The sequence below is a fragment of the Ambystoma mexicanum genome, chromosome 6q (assembly GCF_040938575.1).
Source record: "Ambystoma mexicanum isolate Mex_15411 chromosome 6q, UKY_AmexF1_1, whole genome shotgun sequence".
In the NCBI taxonomy this organism is placed as follows: Eukaryota; Metazoa; Chordata; class Amphibia; order Caudata; family Ambystomatidae; genus Ambystoma; species Ambystoma mexicanum.
Genome location: NC_090937.1, coordinates 1,341,251,590 through 1,341,271,653, shown reverse-complemented (window position 1 = coordinate 1,341,271,653; position 20,064 = coordinate 1,341,251,590).

Below are 20,064 nucleotides of genomic sequence, written 5' to 3'. Positions count from 1 at the left end.
TCCAATGAAACCCCCGCCTTTGCTCTTTTTGCATGATTATCCCAACAATTCTGGCTAATAAACCCATAATTGGAGGAAATCTGCATTTTTAAAATGTATGTGTCCCGAGACATCTCTTTTTTTCCATTGTTTCCAGTAGCATAATCAACACCCTCACTTTTAAGGACACTTTTAAGGTGAATGCATTCTGCCACCCACCCTTCACTATCATTATTATAAAAACTGCCAAACACACCATACAAACACACCATACTGCACTCCACCCAGGTCCCCCTCCTAAAGGTATCTACCTCTATCACACTCAAGCTACTCACAGTGATGTTATTCTTTCTGAAATCCATCTTAATGGTATGTTTTTCCTTATGGCTCGACAAAAATTCCACATCCGGGTCAATCGGAAACAAGTCCCTTTGAAAAAACTCAATGTTTTCCACTTGGCTTTCCCACATGTCATTAGGCCCATGGAACAGAGTCAAAACGCCAATAGAGACAATCATATCCCTTGGAACATACAAATAAAACACATTGAATTTTAGTTGCTTGACAACAAATGTCCCATGATTCAAATGGGTAATTGTATAATTCTTCAAGGAGGTGCTGACCAACCACCTATTTTTAACCAGCTTAGCTTGTGATAATTCCTCACTACCCAAATTGCTAATGACCACTTCACATCCTCCCGATACACCTGGGTCAGGTTTCAATCCACAAATTGCATCTGCAGCATCGGGAACAAACGGTTTACCTGGACACATGTAATTCTATTCTTTAAACCTTATACATGTGTCCAAATATGTGATCAAGTAAACCTCAGGTTCCCATGACTGAAATGCCAGCACCTCTGGAGTTTTGATTTTTATGTATTTCCCATTTTGCCAAAATCCCACATTATAGAACTTATCTACCAAATTTAATTTGGTAGATAAGTTCAGGAGCTATATATGGAACACATAACAAGAATCAAATCTCCATTCTTTTAAATTCACATATAGAGGCATTGTGCTGCCCATTTCAAATGCAATTTTAACATGCATTGCTTCTATTTCCCTTTGGGTAATTCTCGCCATCATCTGATGAACAATTTCTTGCAAAACAAAATATAACGGTATATATCCTGGAATCAATTGTGAAATTATAGTTTGAACCTCTCCCATATATATTGTGAACAACCTACCAAGAGGATTTACTATATTCATAATGTCACTTACCACGCAGTCATTTTTAATCACAACATTTGTACTGTGCTGCAGAATTTCAGCCTGCTCATTTAATAGAACAGCAGTCTCATTGACAAATTTTACTTGCTCATCCAATCCATCTCTAAGTCCATACAACGCCTTTTGGATCATGTCCAGATCATGAGTCAACTGCTGTGCTTTGGCACTCAGCGTCCCTACTGAGATTGTATTAGCTGTAAAAATTGTAGTGCCTATTACAGCCCCAATAATAGTCATCACCAGAGAGACCACAAGCAATACTGCCCCTCTCTTTCCCCTCCTTTTCTTTATATCAGCTGAATTCACAAAGGTTTTCTCTAATTGCATTACAATGTCTCTTATTGCCTGCTTAGCATCCTCTTTTCTCAATTCTAGACACTCCTTGGTCTGGTCAGCCGTATTCACAGTTTTATTAATAAATCTCTCAATCAAATTCTCAGGGTTTATCAGGACATATACGTTTTGATATATTAATCTCCTGTTACCCAAAATAAAACCAGGCATTTCCTCTACTGCAATATCAGATACTGGTCCAAGCTCAATAATGACTTGTGCTCCGGTGGCTTTGAGACCCACCACGATCGGCGTAATCATCATCCATGTCGCTGGCATGATTATCTTTGTCTTCCTTCCTGCAGATTTTGCCTTCGCCCCCATCTGGTGCCCTTGGTCCTGCCGTCTCCGGTGGTCCAGCGATCTCCTGACCATCAGTCTCCAGTCCCTCCCAGGACAATAGGTTAGTAGACTCTAAATCAAATAGAAAATGAACAGGTTAAGTATATAATCTGAAACAATTTTCTATCCCTTTCATCACTCAGCCAAAAATAAAAATGTTCCTCTAAGCCATCATGACATCACTTTTGGATCTGCAAATAAACACACATTAGAGAAGCAAGCAATATTTACATCTCACATTATTATACATCACAACAATCTGCATGCAAACTAACTTTATAACACTGTACTATAATAGATTAATCTTTTTTTCAAGGCTAAGTGTGACAATCTCATTTGCTTCTTCATTTACTAGTCTACCACTATATTTTGGTTTCACATGGAGTGAAACATACTACCTTGATATTAGGTTAACCAAATGAATTATGAAATAGTCAATGGTTCTTCCATGTATCTGTCAATACCAACTCACTATGTTTTTGTCATTTACATTCAGCTTCCTTTTCCCCGCAATCAGTACTCTCAACCTGTCTCCACCTGTTCCAGTCTCTGGATTTCATGCTTTGGATGACAGGTCTTAATTTGGTGGACATGGACAAATTGCTCTGTCACTATTTCACCCTCTGTCTTTAATATTTTGTACACTACGCAGGATATTTTATCTACAATTTTAAATGGTCCTTGCCATGCTGCAAGGAATTTTGAATTGTTATATTTATTTTTGCCAAAATGGAACTTGTATACCTGATCACCTATCTTATATTCTTTCACAGATGTCTTTTTATCATAATAGGAATTTGCCCTCTCAGCAGCCCTTTCCAAATTTCGCTCTACAAACGCAAATGCATGTTGTAAATGATTCCTCAATTCTTCCACATACATGTGAACTGTAGATGCACTCACAAGTGTTTGCTCATGCGTCCTGTACAATAAATGTTATGGCAGTACCATTTTTCTTCCTGTCAACACTTTATGAGGACTGATAGCTGTTGCTTTAGCAGTAGTCGACCAGTAGCCATCAACACCAACGGTAATTGTAAATCCCAACTAGAACCTGCCTCTGCTAGAAACCTCTGTAGTATTTCCACGACAGATCTATTTCTTCTCTTTACGTTCCCGGCCAACGCACCATTTATGTAAGAGGTTTTGTCCTTTGGGGAAAATTCTAGATTTGGCAGTATTTTTTTACAGTGGTAATCTTTTAGTAATCTGGCGGTAAACTGGCCTAACCGTTAGTAGTTCAGTATTATCCTATTTTGGTGATATATAACATTAGCTTACGTTGGGGGTAATTTTAGCGAGTTATTGTTTTGGTAGTATTTTGTAATTGCCTTATTATTTTTGGTATAGTGGTGAACATATTTTTTGTACTACCACTCCATGATAAAACAAACCTTTCCCCTCTTTTGGGATACCTCCTGGTCGCCTGTATCGAACTCCCTAGACCTATCACACCTTCAGGGAACACAATGAGTTAATTCAGAATGCCACCTATTGCATGGGGCTTGTGTTACTGGCTTATTTATATCCAGTAACCTATGTGTCTTATATGGCACTGCCTTCTTTTCCACATGCAAGGAAGGACTCATTCACACGTATACCCTTCTATACTACTTTTGTGAATGTATACACACCCTTGTTACAACCGTACCCCTGGTAACATGGTAAAGATATTCTTTACCACAGTGGTACGACACTGTGGTTACCCAGTGACTTGTTCCCTCACACCGTGATTATGAGAGACATAAAATGAAGCCAAACAGAAAATGCACCAACCTTGCTTTTTTATGATTATTAGGATCTACACACCAGCAAATCAATGTTATATCTCATAATATTGCATTTAAATCATTTTCCCATGTTTGATGGGCTTTTTGTTTGTTTGTTTGTTGTATTCATATTTATATAGCGCACATCAGCCCGAGGACATTGTGGCACTTGTTACAGTACAAAGCTTAGTTGCATAGTCATGAGCAATATATATACAAGGTTACAATAAAGTTATATTACATTTCTGTTTATATTACAATATACATGGCAGGAGCAGAGGAGGCAGTCGCAGTGCTAGTTGAGGAAAGTGGTCTTGAGGTTGTTGCCGAAGGCAGAGATAGAAGTTTCAGCTCTAAGGGTGGCAGGGAGTGAGTTCCAAAGTTGCGGTGCAATATAGGAGAAGCCTAGACCTCCAGCTGAGGATGCCTCATGTGAGCATGCCTCTTGCTTTCCAGCCAAGCAAATATTCTACAAAGCTATTTCATGCATAATCAGAATCAGTCACCAGGACAATTTCACTGAATTTGTTATCAACTGCAGTAGCTGCTACCTCTGCTATTCCTAGCCCCAATTCTCATTCCTATACTAGGAATGTCCTCACATCTCAACCAGAGATTTTCTATCCCTGACACCAACTGTTTATTGCTGTCATTTTCAATTTGAAAAGACTACCTGTCGACATACACAATTTGTCCAAAGAATTGGTAAAAAGTATCAATGAAGGGAGATCCCCACAGAATCAGATCAAAGTGAGACAAAATGAAGGCCCAGTACATAACTTTAACGGTGAGGAGGTGCCTATTGAATGTGTCACTGAAGTTGACATAAAGATAGGAAAACACAGAATGAAACAGGAAGTATTGGTCACATCTATTTGTGAAATGCCATTCTTGATGGGAACAGATTGCCTGAAAAGATTGTCTCCTCTCATTGATGGGGTAAATGGGGTTCTGTGGTCTTTAACCAAAAAAGCATTAAGGCATAAGAAAATAAAGTCACAAAACAGCAGTGTAGATGAATGTCATACTGTTGCCAAATCAAATGATACAGTGGAAGTGTATCTCCAGAATAGCTGTGTGCCTAGAGTCAATGTTATTTTAATGTGTCAGGACAAAATGCAAAGTGAAAAAGAAAAACAATCCGTGCAGATTTATTTGGATCCTAGGAAGAAATGGCAAACTGAATTAGATGACACACACTGCGCTTCTATTTAAAAGAAGAGAAGTGCAAACAGAACACCATCCCTAGAGCAGACACAGAAAAACACATCACTACTCTTGCTGAAATACATATGGAAGATGAGCAGCCATGGATTCATGTTGGTATAAATGGTCATTCTGAAGTGATAAAAGCCACTTTGGCACTTGAACAGGAAAGGAGTTTTATTAATGAGAAATTACTTCAGAGAATAATGGAAATGGAGGAGAGTTTAGAATTAAAAACCAATACATCTCTGGATTGCACAATCCAGATTTTGAAAATCGAATTGCAGGAAGGTGCATGCTAAAGATTATTGTTGGACAAAAAACCATCTACCACAATGTGTGGATAGTGAGTGGAACACAAAATCATTTTTAACTGGGCAATGATATCAAAACTTATCATTGTACACAATTGGTGCCATATGCAATTGAACTACAGGTGAAGAAGGATATTACTATTCCTGCATTCACCAGGCAGGTTGCTATAACAATAAAACGCAAAAATGGACAGCAAATGAAGGATTCTGATGCATTTGTGTGCTTGAATGAGGCAATGAAACAGCAAGGGCTGGACTATGAATATACCCGATTGGTAGATATTGGGGAGAGGTCCGTCAAAACCATGGTGGATAATAAAGGGTGTCAAGATGTTCATTTAGAAAAGATTCTGTGCTAGGAATGGCAATTAAAAAATCACATTATACTGCAGATTTCAACAATATGGTGATTGGAAATCTCCCTGAGAGATATGTAGATGCACAGGGTATGTAATCAGAGTACTTTGATTTTCAACCCAAAGGGATGTTCAAAAATCAGTCTGTGTACCCTTATGATACCAATGAGACAGTGTGCTGTCACCAAGAGAATTGTATATTATTTGATTTGAATGAAAATGAAACAGGAAATCGGCACATTGAAATGGAGGCTGATATGACAAAATATTGAAAAGTGGCAACACTGCAGAGAGATGCAGTAATAAATATAGCGCTTTATAGCATCTATAGCGCTTTAGAATATAGTGCTTCACTAAATGTGATGAACATTTTTCTGTTGCCAGCAGTTATGTGGCACACACATATAGTCATTTTTATGTTGCTAGTATAACATGTGAATATGTGTCTGGAGGCATGCAAGGTATGGAATTTATAATGCAGCTAAAGCCCAATGTGAAGCTGCAGAGAGTAAAGTGCCCACATGTTTTTCTCTCTCTTGAATACCTCATACATAGAAGAACTACATTATATATATAACTGACTAACTTTAATTAACAATTACCAATCGCTAATGCTAACTCATTAACATTATAATGTAGTCCCATGGACAAAATGAGGTGAAAATACATATTTTGAGATCTTTTTTAAACGTGCATGGATTTTTCTTTTCTCTCTTCTTTTCTCTTGCTGTGTTGAATGCAGAAAGCAGAAAGGAAGGCAGCAGGAAATCGAAAAAGATACAATTATTATAATCTGACGCTCCCATTGTTTGGGACATGAGGGTGTTAACAGAACACATTTCTGCTAATATGATTGGAAGGAAGTGTCTGCAGATCGGTCACGTCACATGTCGGAAGGTTCTGAGTTTGTCTAATGGAAAGATGACAGGAGGGGGTCAGTTCGTGTTGGCTGGGCTCTGGAGATAGATGTTCTTGGTGTCACTGGCACTGGCTTGGAAGTTTCGCCGTGAATCCCAGACACCAAGATGACAGGGACAGCTCATGCTCATGCTGACTGTGCCTGTTCTTCAGAGGCGAGTGAAGGAAGGTCGTGTATGGGAGAGAGCCACAAATATTTCTGGTAAGCAGACAGTTTATGTGAGGTTCTGTGTGCCGTTGCTTGATGAATGACCGATCTAAAAATATCAGGTAATCAGAGTAGCAAGGGAAACCCTCTGCATCTAGATTCGTCATGTGTATAATGTCAAAAAGCAAGTCATATGTTTAAAAAGAAAAAAACTTGTTGACTCAGTTTCTGTATTCTTTCTTCTTTTCTTTTTGTTACAGATTATAGAAAATGCACATGGTAAGATTGTTATTGTGAATTGTATTTGTTTGCAATACAAATAATATATAAAAGCAGATGGTGTAGTTTTTTTTATATATATTGCATTTGGGATTGTATTTGTGAAACAGGGGAGATTTATTCTCTTTGGTAATGCATTTGTCATTTTGCCCATGCAGATAGAATAATAGCCAAGAATAAGCAGTGATCAACAGGTGTGTGCATGTTGTTGGAGGGTATTTAATATAATATAGATTGCTGGAGGTCCATGAGCCAGCTATGCCTATGGGCATAGATCACTGGTGTAGATAAGCCTGTGATACCGGCCAAAGGCTGTAGGTGGCACTCTATATAAAAGTGTTGGGACCCTTTATGTGTATAGGTCCAAGGCCCTCTATAGATCACTAGGAGGTATTCTAATAGAAAGGAAGGTTTTGTTTATGATGGGGTTGTAATATAGGGAAGGAAACTATGCTCACCACTAAATGATCTATCACTACAAAATACCACCTGTAAGTGACTTCAATCCAGCAATCCAACTAAGTCAATGCTTAGCATGGGATGCCCAATGGAAGCCCTTATTTATATATTTTTATGTCAAAGTTTGTTAAATCTGGATGATAAACCCTTGTATAACGCCCCTCTCTTTGAATCCCCCTGACCTCACTGAGCCAAGAAGTAGGTTTGTTTTGCAAATGGAAAGATTTATTTGAAGAATTAAACAATATATAGATCACACTTTTATGAATAAAATAATATTTGAATAGCACACTTATGAATATGGACAGTAATCAACAATGGGCAATATTACAAAATTGACAATCTCTTTAATCACTTAGGAGTATGAATATGAAGGATACTGTAGCAGAGAATACTTTATATGATTCAAGAAAATGCAATGATGGGAAAGAATGCAACACAGAAATAACTTGATATGATTTCTATCAAAAGATAATATTGACCCTTTTTCCCCTGTGACTACTCACTCACCCCCTATGCAATATGAAAAGATGGACATAAGGGCACACAGGTTTCAGGGATACAATCAAGAATGCAGTTCAATTCCAGTTTCCCCAGCAAGCTTAGAGAGACACAGGAATGATTTTAAAACACAGGTCAAAATGCTTTTGAATGTGATTGCAATGGATGGGAAAATATGTGAAAATCATTTTAATTCACCAAAGAATATTCAGAATAAGTGATAGTTACTTTAGATTGGTTCAGGTCAACACCAGCAATGATTCATGAATGATTATCAGATTGAAAACGAAATTCAGCAGTGGAAAGCAAGAAGCAGCTATTTTTACAAGTGGTGAAATGGAGCTAAATTGCAATTCGCAGCAATTTTTCTGCGTGCGTAAATTGCGATTACGGAAAATTTTCGTTTCTAGGACGTCCGGTTCAAAAGATACGGATGATTTTGTGAAGGTAGATTTTCAGAAATGAAGTCAAGATTTCAGAATGACAGATGGCGCTTTACAGATTTGCAATCAACAGAATGAACACAGGATTCTATAATGCAGTTCTGGATAGGTTGAAATGAATGGAAGAGGATTACTTTAAACTAAGAGATTGGTTCTGTACAGTTCTAGACAAGATACTCACTCCTAGTTTTGGAATGGAATGGAAATGGGCCCCATCAAGATCTGGTCAAGGCTTTGGGCTGCGGTTCTCTCGCCACCGGACAGGCCTCAGGCACTGGGTCTGCATTCAGCACTGCATGGTGGTCTGCGCGGCCTCTTAGACTGGATCAAGCGGGTTTTGGATACAGCTCTGCTCTCTAAGGATCTTGGTTCTAGCACAGGGTTCTTGGCTACAATAGAACAGCTCAGCCCGGCTGTTGAAAATCAGGTTGCAAAATATTCTGAGGCCTGCTGAAGAGGAGTCAGCTTGTGGATTATGCCTCTCTGCTTCAAGGTTCTAGAGTTTGGTTCTAGAGTTGGTTCTAGATCTGGAGTCTGGAGTCTGGATTCTAAGTTCTGGTCTCTGGAGTCTTTCGGCAGGGTGCTGCACCAAGAAATCGGTTGAAGAGTGGAATGGAAGTGTCCCCTATCTGTCCTAAGCAGTCTCTTTTTATGTGTTTTCAAAGTGGGTGTGGAGGCTGATTCTACATGCCCAACCCCCTAAGGATTTGATAGGTCAGAGAACCTCCTGTCCCCTGACTGGAGAAAATGATCAGCGTGTCATGAGGTGTCATCATGATGCTGTGTTTATGGCTTATCTGAAATCTCTCCCCTCTGCTTTTACCTAGAAAATCAATTTTTCATAACAAACATATTTCCCAGATACACAAGTTGTCCATAATACATATACACATCACATATTACTTAAGGTACATTCTGTTCAAGTCCCATGTTCCTACAAGCTTGGGTTCAGAAATGACAATTTATTTGCGCTTTTGGTGGGTTTTGCAATATTGGTTCTGCACCAAATTTGATATATGCATGTAGATCCTCCCTGGGCATATTACTGTAAGTTCTTATGTTCATAGCAAAAACACTACAGCTGCAATATTAAAAAATCCCATAATTTGGTCTCTGAACATCGCACGATGCCCAGCTTAGTCTTAAATTGTGAGTGAATTTGTCATTTTAAGAATCCCAAAGTTTCATATTTTTGTCAGCTTGTTACAATATTTTAGAACCCTTTTCCTTAAACATATATTTGGTGCAATGTTAAATCCACATCCCAGTCTGGTCCGCCCCCAGAGCTGGGTGAGTCAGATGGTCACATGGCCTGCCTTCCTGCTAGAGCAGTTGTTGACCAGGCACACCCAAATCAGCATATTCTATTCAGTCAAGGAATCTATTGTCTCTTTTTCCTGCCAGCAGGGGAAATCTTCTCCTCTCACAACAGTTCTAATTAATATGTCCATGCAATATCCTCTCCTGTTGGTAGGAAGGACAAGGTGTGAAGGGTTCCCATGGACAGAAGGCCTCTTGAAGTTTTAACTAATTCAGATTGCCTTCTAGTAAATTGCAGCTTAGTTCCTTGTAAAGAAAATACATTTAAAAACTCACAATAAGCAACATATCTTTAAATCAAGTCTTTTTCAACAATGACATCACTGTGTGGCACTCTATCTGGCATTTTGATAGAATTCTCTTCTTTGGCATAGTTTGGGTTCAGTTGTTCAGTTTTTCAAAAACTCTGGCTTCTGGTAGTGGTGAGTACTGGTATTGCACCCATTTTTTACAGCTGTCTTTACATCAGTATCTTTAAAATGGGATTTAGCTTTATTGCATATTATTCTTGCTGACATTGTGTTGATGTGGATTCTTGCAGTAGAATAATGGGGAACACCCAACAAGGAGGCTGGATCTTTTTGGTGATTTGTGAGCCATGATTTTAGCACATTTTGACAATCAAGAAAATGAATTCCCAAACAGCTCTGTGTTGCTTTTGGTAATCAGCATTGCTTTTTCCAAGTGGTTTCAGGCTGCTTTGTGGATGGCCCAATGGTGGTTTTAGGCAGTGATCTCCTGTGCTCCCTAAGATAGGCAAAAGTGGATGGCAGCCAATCTTTCCGATTTTTATTGCACATTTTTGGATGATTTTGATCGAGCAGCATGCTTTCCAATGGCCATTCTGAAGTTTTTGCTGCCAGCAATGCACAGTACTGTTGCAGGGCTTGGATGAGTGGGTTAAGACATCCCACAAGCCCACCTCTTGCGATGGCCGTTGAACTTTCATCGATGGAACTTCGCAAGACTGGGATGTCCGCATCATCTCTCCGGATTCCACGAATGGCACAGTTCAGCATCTTTTCCTACATCAGGGATGGGTCGATCGGTTCTCCTCGCCAGTCCTGATGGGAGTATTGAGCGATACCCCGGGCCCCTCAGATCTTTGCTCCCGGTCCCCGGGTCGTCCTCCTTGGTAAGTCTCCATGGTTGTTTCTCTCTCCTAGGATGACAAAGCAAAAAGGAAGAAACATATTCGTAGATATTTCCCATCTGCTATTAATGTAGTGGGGCGAACATATAAATTTTATAGATCAGGAGACATTTGCATTTTTATTATTGTATTTTATAGACTATGGGCCTCATCATGACCTCAGCGGTAACCCTTAAATCCGGCGGTAGCGCTATTACCGCCGGATTTAAGGGTCCGCCGAATCAGGGCCTCGGCGGATTTCAACCCAGCTCTGAGCTGGTGTGAAATCCGCTGAGAATTCGTGCTCATACCGCCGGCGGGAAATCTGCCGGCGGTATGAGCATGAAATTTCCCCATTGAGCCCAATGGGGAATGGGGCATTCCCGAATGGGCTCAATGGGGAATGGGGACTTCCAAGTCCACCCAACTCGTGATCCCGCGCTATTAGCGCAGTGGGCTATGGCGGTCGCGCTAATAGCCCCTGTGCTAATACAGCCGGCGTTACCGCCGAGGTCGTGATGAGGCCCTATATGTGGAATATTTTAGGGTTGGAATTTTATTGTTCTGGAACAGCCCCGTCTGGGGTTCCATAGGGCTTCTCCAGTTGCTGCAGAGTGTGCCTGGTATGGCAACACTTTAGCTGATTAATATCAACCCACTTATCTTCCCCGTCCGCCAAACTGCCTTTTGGGATGCGGATCTTGTAGGCGACTGGTGAGATCTTATCTACAATTTCAAAAGGTCCCTTCCAGGTAGGCAGACATTTCCGCTGTTTGGCCTGGTTCCTTTGGAAATTGTATAGATAAATCCAGTCTCATACATTGTATTCTTTCCTAGTAGTCTTCAAGTCATAGTGGGTCTTCATGCTATCGGCTGATCTTTCTAGATTTCGCTGAGCATAGGCAAAAGCATGTTGAAGGTGTTTTCTTAAATTTTCAATATACTCATGAGTTGTGGAGGAATTGATCAATGTTTGCTCTTGGGTCCTGTAAAGCAGATGCTGGGGAAGCACCATCCTGTCATCAACTCAAATGGTGACATTTTAGTTGCAGATGAAGGGGTAGATCTGATGGCCATTAGGACAAGAGGTAATCGGATATCCCAACTTGGCCCAGAATCTGCAACAAACCTTTTTAAGATGCTTTTGTTGTAACGTTCTACTGCCCCACTAGAGGCTAGCCGGTAAGCAATATGTAGCTTCCTTTTAACCCCAAGTATCTCCCACATCTTTGTCATTACTTCGCTGGTGAAATGGCTACCTCTGTCTGACTAAATCCTTTGGGGTAGTCCAAAACGCAAAAAGATGTGGTTGATCATCAGGTCAGCTGCTGTTTCTGCCTTGCAGTTTGGGGCCGGGAGGCATTCCACCCATTTAGTAAACAACCATGTCACAGTCAACATGTACTTATCCCCCCTGGAGGAGCGAATCACGGGCCCTATAAAGTCGACTTGCAAATCTGACCATGGCAGTGTCATCCCCCTATTTTGGAGAGGCGCACGGTGTGTGAGGGATGTTGGCTGAAATTGTGCACACACAAGACACCCCTTCAAGTATTGGTCGAGGTCCTGCCCCGTGTGTGGCCAGTATGCAACCTCTCTTAAGATTTCAAGTGTTGTATGAAACCCCCTATGACCGGCTGTGGCCGCATCATGGGCGTGACTTAACATCAGGCTTCGGAATGAGGTAGGGACCACCCACTGATCATGGCCAGCTAGGGATTTCCTTACCAACAAACCGTCTTGGATTTTGAACATTTTTGGACATTTCATCAACACTCTGAGGTCCTCTTTCCCTATGTAATCGGTATCCATCAGGGGAAAGATCTCAGGGTCCTCAATGTGTTGGTAAAACCAATTATTTGATCCCCTTTTTGAGCCGTAATCAAATCAGCATCTGGGGTCTCCTTACTCCATTGTGAAGTTGAGAGATCATTGTGAGCATTTGTATGGGACCTAGTGATAGCAGTGACCTGGATTTCCCCCAACACGGACTCGATCTCTATTAGATCCCCTTGGATGGCCCCGGTTTTGGCCAGCGGATCAGCTAAGTCATTTCCAGTTTTGTCTGGTCCCTCTACTTTGGAATGACCCTTGATCTTTTTCCAATAGATGGTCATCATTCGAGGTGACCAGATCATCAATATTCTGAATTAACTTCCCATGTTTCAAGGGTTTGTTATTAGCACATAACATGCCTCTGGTTTTCCAATTAACCAGGTGCTCCACAAACCCGTTCCGTACATAATCCGAATCTGTGATTGTGACCAGTTCGTGGAGTTGATGTTGATGCACAGCCATAAAATCTACCACCTGACTACTTCGGGGACCAATCTTGTACCCAGCGGAGTGTTCTGGGGACTCATTCACCCATGCATTCACTACGCCGGCCACAAGTTCAATTTCCCCTTTGTTGTCAACCTGGTAAGAGCATCCATCCACATAGACAGTGGGCATTCCCTCACACTTGTCTTCTTCAAAGGCTTTGTGTGGGGAATTAAGGTATGCCTCCATGTTGTCCTTGATTTTTAGACTTTCGTCCTCGAGACAGTTTTCTCTGGCACAATCATGCAAGTCAGCCAGACCTTGCGCGAGGGGACTCTTCTTGTTTTGGCCATATCTGACCTCCACAGGAAAGCCTTGCATTGACAGAATCCAGGAAGTAATTCAGTAATTACTCACATTTCCGGCCTGGATTCTATCACTTTGGATATATTGCAGAGGCTGGTGTGGAGTCTCCACTATGATGTGTTCCCCCTGGATAAACGGGCGGCAATTCTTCAATGCCCACACCGTTGCCAGGAGTGCCTTCTCACAATCGTAGAATTTTTCCTCCACAGAGGATAAAGTTTTGCTCGCATAGGAGATTACTTTATTGACCTTGTCATGCTTTTGGTATAATACTGCAGTCAAGCATGTATTAGAGAACCCTGTCTCCAAGAAAAACTCCCTTTTTCTGACAGGGTAAGCTAGGCAATGTGCTTGTGAGAGGCTTCTTTTGAGCTGTCTTACTGCCTCGGATTGTTCCGGACCCCATTCCCACTTGCCCCCCCCTTCAAGAGATGAATCAGGGGTCTGGTGATCTCTGCATAGCCCTCAATGAACTTTCTGCTGTAATTAGTCAGTCCAAGGAGGCTCCTAAATTCCCACAGAGTTGTGGGGTCCTTCAGTTTCTGAAGTGCTTCCACTTTCTTTTCCTGGTGACAAAGACCCTGAGGAGTAATCTCATGCCCCAAGAAATTAACACAGGTTTTACACCACTGTGCTTTCTGGAAGGAAAGCTTTGCTCCAGCGGCCCTCAACTGGGTCAGAACATAATAGATCTCCGCTATATGTTGCTCCACAGTTGAGCTTTTGATGAGGACATCATCTACATAAGCCAGGTTACCCCTCTCACCAAGGTCAGGCATTGCCTTATGTAGGAAAATGTTGAACTCATTACCGGAGTTGAGGTATCCGAAGGGAATCCGGGTCCATGTGTACTGTTGGACCCCAAAGGTAAAAGCCAGCTTGTATTGGTCCTCCCTACTGACAGGCATAGTCCAGTATCCATTGGTCAGGTCTATTGCAGTGAATACCTGTGACCCCTGGATCTGAGCCAGCCCTTGGACAATGTAGGGAAGAGGCCCTCGGGAAGTATGGACCTGTTTGTTGAGCTCCCTAAGGTTGGCGCAGATTCTCCACTGGCCGTTTGGCTTCAATATCCCCAGCACCGGATTATTGAAGGTGCTGTGGACTGGACGGATGATCCCGCGTAACTCAAGGTCCTTAATTATTTCAGTGAGGCACTCCATTGATGCGAGAGGCAAGCGATATTGCTTCACAAACACTGGAGTCATGCCTGGGTCCGTTTGAATTGTTGTTGTGTGGATGTCGGTGCGACCACAGTCATATGAGTCTACCGCAAAGAGATCTTGAAAATCCAAGAAAACCTGTTTCAGCTTTTGCTTCTGCTCCAGAGTCACACAGACATCAGCTAGGTTGACTCTCTCTTCAACCATCTGCCTGAATCCTGGAAAGACTTCTGGTTTCGCTATCTCAGCGGCCTCCTCCAGCTGGGTGGAGAAGTCCCTGGTCAGAGTGCTGATTTGGACTGGTGGCTTCAGGTGGGAAAGGCAGCCCTCATGGACCTGAAAAATCACCTCATCCCTCCTGAAGTCACAAGTCACATCTTCCTTACCATAAGGGCAGGAAGTGTACACCAGGAAATTCCCCCCATGCCGGGTAAAGATCCTGTCTGGTGTTGTATTGTCATCACTGTCACTGTCAAAACAGTCCTTGGGGATTGGTCCTAACAGTTCATTTCCTAAATCAATGGAAAAATGTCGGTCATCGACCGCCATTCCAATAATGGTGCCTGCGGCTAGAGTGATACTCTTTAAATCGCTGTTATCCACCTCTATTGGAATGGTGTCATGTTCTATATTGACTAATGGTGTTGGGTTTAGATGAATATAAGCATCAGGGTTTTTCAATTTTTGTCCTCTTTTAACTTTCACTTCCAGGGAGAATTGTTGGGTCCTTTCTGGGATGGTGACTTCCTCGCCAATCTGAATTTCAACTGCATAAGGTAGCAATTGAGCTGACCTAAATGCTTTCTCTTGGTCATCAAAGCCCATGAGATTATCCGCTAATCGGGACCAAGCTTTGAAGTTTATTAGGTCCAAACTAATGGCAAGGCGATTGAGAATGTCACTGCCTAAGTAAAAGGCGGCGGTGACGTCTCGCACAACCCAACAATTATGGACTATGCTCTTGTTGCCAATGGAGATTTTGAGCATATACCTGCTTGGCAGGAGATGTTTGGAATTGGGTGTTTCCAGATGCATTTCCCATTTGTCTATCAGTTTGAATGTGGGAATGGCTGGATCTTTTGGGTGTTGGCAGAACATTTCTTCGCTGATGAAGCTCTTACCGTTGTTCGCACACACTCGGGCGAGAACAGAGTCCTTCCCATCATTTAACTGAACAGGGATGAACAACTGCTCTCCAATTTGCCGGACATCAGCCAGGCTCTTAGCTGATTTCTTTTCTTTCTGGACGATAGGTGTGGCAATGTCTGATTGTGGATTGGTAAAGAATTTCAGAGTGTTTCCTTCCAGTGTGGAATACCACCTTAAACTGGAAGGAAGGTCGATTTTCAGAAATAGAGAGGACCCCCCATCACCAGTCTGTTGTCCTACTGCTATTACTGTCATGTCTGGAATTTGCTTGTTCTGGAAGTGAAATTCTACTTGGTCTGGTTTTTGTTCAACCATGTGGCATGTGACGTTTAAACTAACATGGTTGACACTCTGTTTTAATTTTATTGGCCGGCTAGTCTGGGTCCAGAGGACCTTGTTTACGCAATCTATTAGGGGTGACAGCCTTCTCAGGAGGTCATTCCCTAGTAAACAAGGGGTGCCCTCTGGAGTCACTACTATGACCGGGTGTTTCACCTTGTGTCGCCCAATTTTAATGTCTAAATCCGCAGTCCCCTGATGGGAATTTCCTTCCCGTCAAAGTTCTGAAGTTGTCCAGGAAGAGAGGTGAGAGGAATTTGGTATTTCTCCCCCCTACCTGAATTCAGTCAATCAATGGCCTTTCTGGACAGAAGGACAGCTTGGGATCCAGTGTCCACCAGTGCCAAAATTGTCCCCTGCCCCTGTACTTGTACCGGGGCATAGTATCTTCCCTCCTTCTACGCAAGGGGGCACAGATAATGCACATTTTTGGACAACTGGTGGGCTAATTTACTGGATTTGGACATGGAGAGAAAAGAAATTTGGGCAGAATTATGTGGGGAGTCTTGGGAATCTGAAAGAAAAAGTTGGCAACTAGAAATAGGAGAAGTTTTGGCTTCCCCTGGTTCCGGTTCTGGGCTGCTCCCCCCTTTTTGGAGGCAGTCACCAGGATGGGTTTGAACCAGGGGATTTTCTTGCTGTTGTTTCTGGGATGGGATGATGGGCTTCGCTAGCTCAGTCCCCACATCTACCCAGTCTGGATGTGAATCCCTTGGGACCCATTTTTTTTTGGGAGGAGTTCCCCCATCTCTGAAGGAGAAGATTCTTTTCCCAGGATCCTCTGACGATCCCTCTCCTTCAAATTTTAAGATCTGTACCTCCTCCTCAAAGTGGGTCTGTTTGGGTCCTTTGTTTCTCCTACCCACCCTCTGCTCCTTGGGTGGAAGACTTTCAGGGGTAAGAGATTTTGTTTACGGTTCCTGGGTTTCCATGGACTGTTTACAAGTGGGGAAGGAAGCTTCCTCCAAGGCTTTACACACCCCTTCCCCTTGTGCCTCCTCCCCGGGAACCGGTGAGTTGTCGGGGTGCTGCCCCGTCATTGTTCTGGAGCACCAGGTCCAGAGTTTGGGGCATTCGGTGCCGGCATGCCCATCTGAGGGTTCTGCTGAGCCCTCAGCATGCGACCCAGATCCTGTGCCATGTTTTGGACCTGGCGCTCGAGCTGTGAAACCCTCTCAGGCTGATACGGGGTTCTGTTTTCTCTTCTGGGCTGATCCCGGGAAGGGTAGCTATCCCTTCTCTGGTAGTACCCCGGGTTGGGAAGATTTGGGTACCCCTCCACCCTTGGCCTCCCCTCTCCCGGATTAGGTGGTCTGGGATCAGGGAAGTGAGGAAAGAAGGATGGATGATTTTGGGGTTGGAAGTTGGGTGGATACCTGGGGAAAAAGTTCTGCCCAGGGTTTGGTGAATTTCTGCCCTACTGGGGGAAGTTAGGAGGGAAGTTCCCTGGGTTAGGTGCTTGGTTGGATCCCCCCACCCCCCCTGGGCTGGATGAATCCACACATAACCCAGGATGGGTCGGTTTCCCTTGTAGCGGGAACTTACATAGTCAGGGGAGTGAGCAACCCCATTTGTGGGACTACCTCCTTGGCTCCCTGTCTGTGACTGGCCCGAGGGCCTTCTGGGCTTGGAATTATTCTGTGCAGGCAGGTTCTTAGGCTCCCCCATCTCCAAATCTAAAATGGGGGCAACCGTTACCTCTGCCACCTTGGCAGCAGCAGGGGTGCTAGTTGGTTTGGGGCTTTTCTGAGCATACTTTTATTTTCTAGGGGTTCTGCACCTCATAGGTTCAGGTGGCCTGTTCAACGACCTAGTCTAGTGATCTTTTTTCATGAAAATCTCTCACTAGCTGGGTCATGATGTATTTGGGCAAGGCATGGAAAAACGTATTAACGAATTCTTTGCTATCTGTGCGCACCCTTTTGGTAGTCTGTGCAATCTTGAATGGTTTTGGTCCTCCAGCCCCGCAAAGAAGCTGGAGTATTCCGGGGAGAATGTCCATTTTACGTACTGAATGCAGCTACTGCTGTCTTTCAAATAGAAAGTCTCCATCGTTTGCTCAAAGAGCTCCAAGTGTTGCCAAACAGAATACTTGGAGTTCTTATGATAAGGAGTGATGACGCTCCTTATTGCTTTGATCTGTTTTAAGAGGTCCTTAAGCAAGGCCCTTTTTTCCTTTTTGGCCTTCTTGGTACCGGTATCCCTGGTCCATTCATCCTCTGACTCAGAAGCACTGCTCCAAGAGGTGCCCGTCTGATCTTCCAGGTTTTCCCAGATTCTGTGAGTCTGGGAATGGCTGGCAGAATGTGGGAACCTAGTCTCTTGGGTCCTGGGACGCTCAGAGGAGTCTTCAGATTCCTCCTTGCTGCCCGGATTTGATGGGTACCCCCCCACTGATCTAACTGGGCAGAGGTCTTCAGGATGCCCTTAGTGGGCCTACTCTCCCGGGGTTCCCCACTAAATTGCACTGCACTTGGGTGCCCAAACCCGGATGCCCGCCCATCCATTCCTGGGAGGTACTGGCCTATGAGCCCCATACTTCTGACTGGATAGTAATCTGCCATCCTTGTGGCCCAGGACTCATGTGCGCCAGGGGTCATGGGGGTGGCAGAGTCCAGGGACTGGGAGAGATGGAGGCCTCTGGTACTAGGGCTCCTGAGGTTATGCTCAGGTGTTTCCCTTTCCCAGCAAACCTCATCTCTATCAGCCCCTGCTCCCTATTGCCATGCAAGAGCCTGTGCTTTCAGTTCCTCAATCAAGGCCTTACTAGACTCTATTGTCTCTTCTGCATGGCTAACTGTTGCTGGAGCCTATCATTGTGCTGGCAGAGAGCCTTATTCTCTCTCTGTGCTTCCTGGTTGGTCCTGGAGTACTGGGCCAGTCTTTGCTGCAGGAGGGTTACCTCCTGAGTCCCACCCCTACTGGCCTGCTCCTTTCTTGCCAGAGCATCTTCCACCCTCCTGGTGTGCTCTAACAAGTTTTGATGCTCTCTTTGGAGGTCACCCAGTCCCTGGTTGTAAGTGGCAGCCTTTCCTGAGCAAGGGCCTGCCTCTGTGCCACCAGGTCGTCCCTCTGCCTTTGAAGGGCACCAGCTTTCTGGCGCTCTTCATCAAACTCTGCCTGGGTATCCAGGTCTTTCAAAATCAATGTATTGCTCTCCTCTTTTTCTTTATCCAATTGGCTTTGCAGGGTGGCTACCTGATTTGTGCATGCCCTGTTGAAATCTATCTGTTTCTCCAGCTTTTTCTGGCTCTGTAGTAGGGAGTCCAAACCTTCTTGATACTCCTTCTGCAAGGCCGGAATTCTGGTATTCTGGTCTGCCCTTTCCTGATGCAGGATACCCATGTCCTCTTTTATTTTAATTAGATACTGCCTACTTTCTGACTCCTCTGCAGCTTCTGCTCAGAAGATTCCAGATCAGATTGGGCCTTCTCTAATGCCATCAGTTGCCTACTTGCCAGATCTTGGCCTTCAGCACATTTGTCCTGTATGGCTCCCATATATAAATATAAATATGCCGTTACCCTGGCAATCTTGCTGTGCTCATCCTTGGCCTTCGGGGCCATATATAGTTCACTCAGGGCCACGTCTAAGGGTCCCTGATCTCTCCAGATATCTAACCCAGTTGCAGTGACCTGTTGTGTGATTGCCTGCAACCACACATTCTGGTCCTGCTCAGTCCATTCACCTCTCACAAACAACTTATGCAAAAAGGTACTCTCTAGCTATCTTGATGTCTACCAATGTCACCATTCCGGAAATTGATTTCCTTCCTGACTTACAGAAGTTTGTTATTTTATTTTGCAAAACAGACCGTTTCCTGAGAGCGTTCCCTTTTGAGGGGTGCTTTTACAGCGTAACACAGCGTGGTAGCCCAACAGGATTTATGTATCCTATTAGTTAGCACACTGTATTAAGCTGCACAAGTGGTAGGTCTAATCCAGAATCCCCGGCTATCGAGCCCCCAATCTGTAAATCACTTCAATCCAGCAATGTAACCAAGTCAATACTTAGAATAGGATGCCCAATGGAAGCCCTTATTTATATA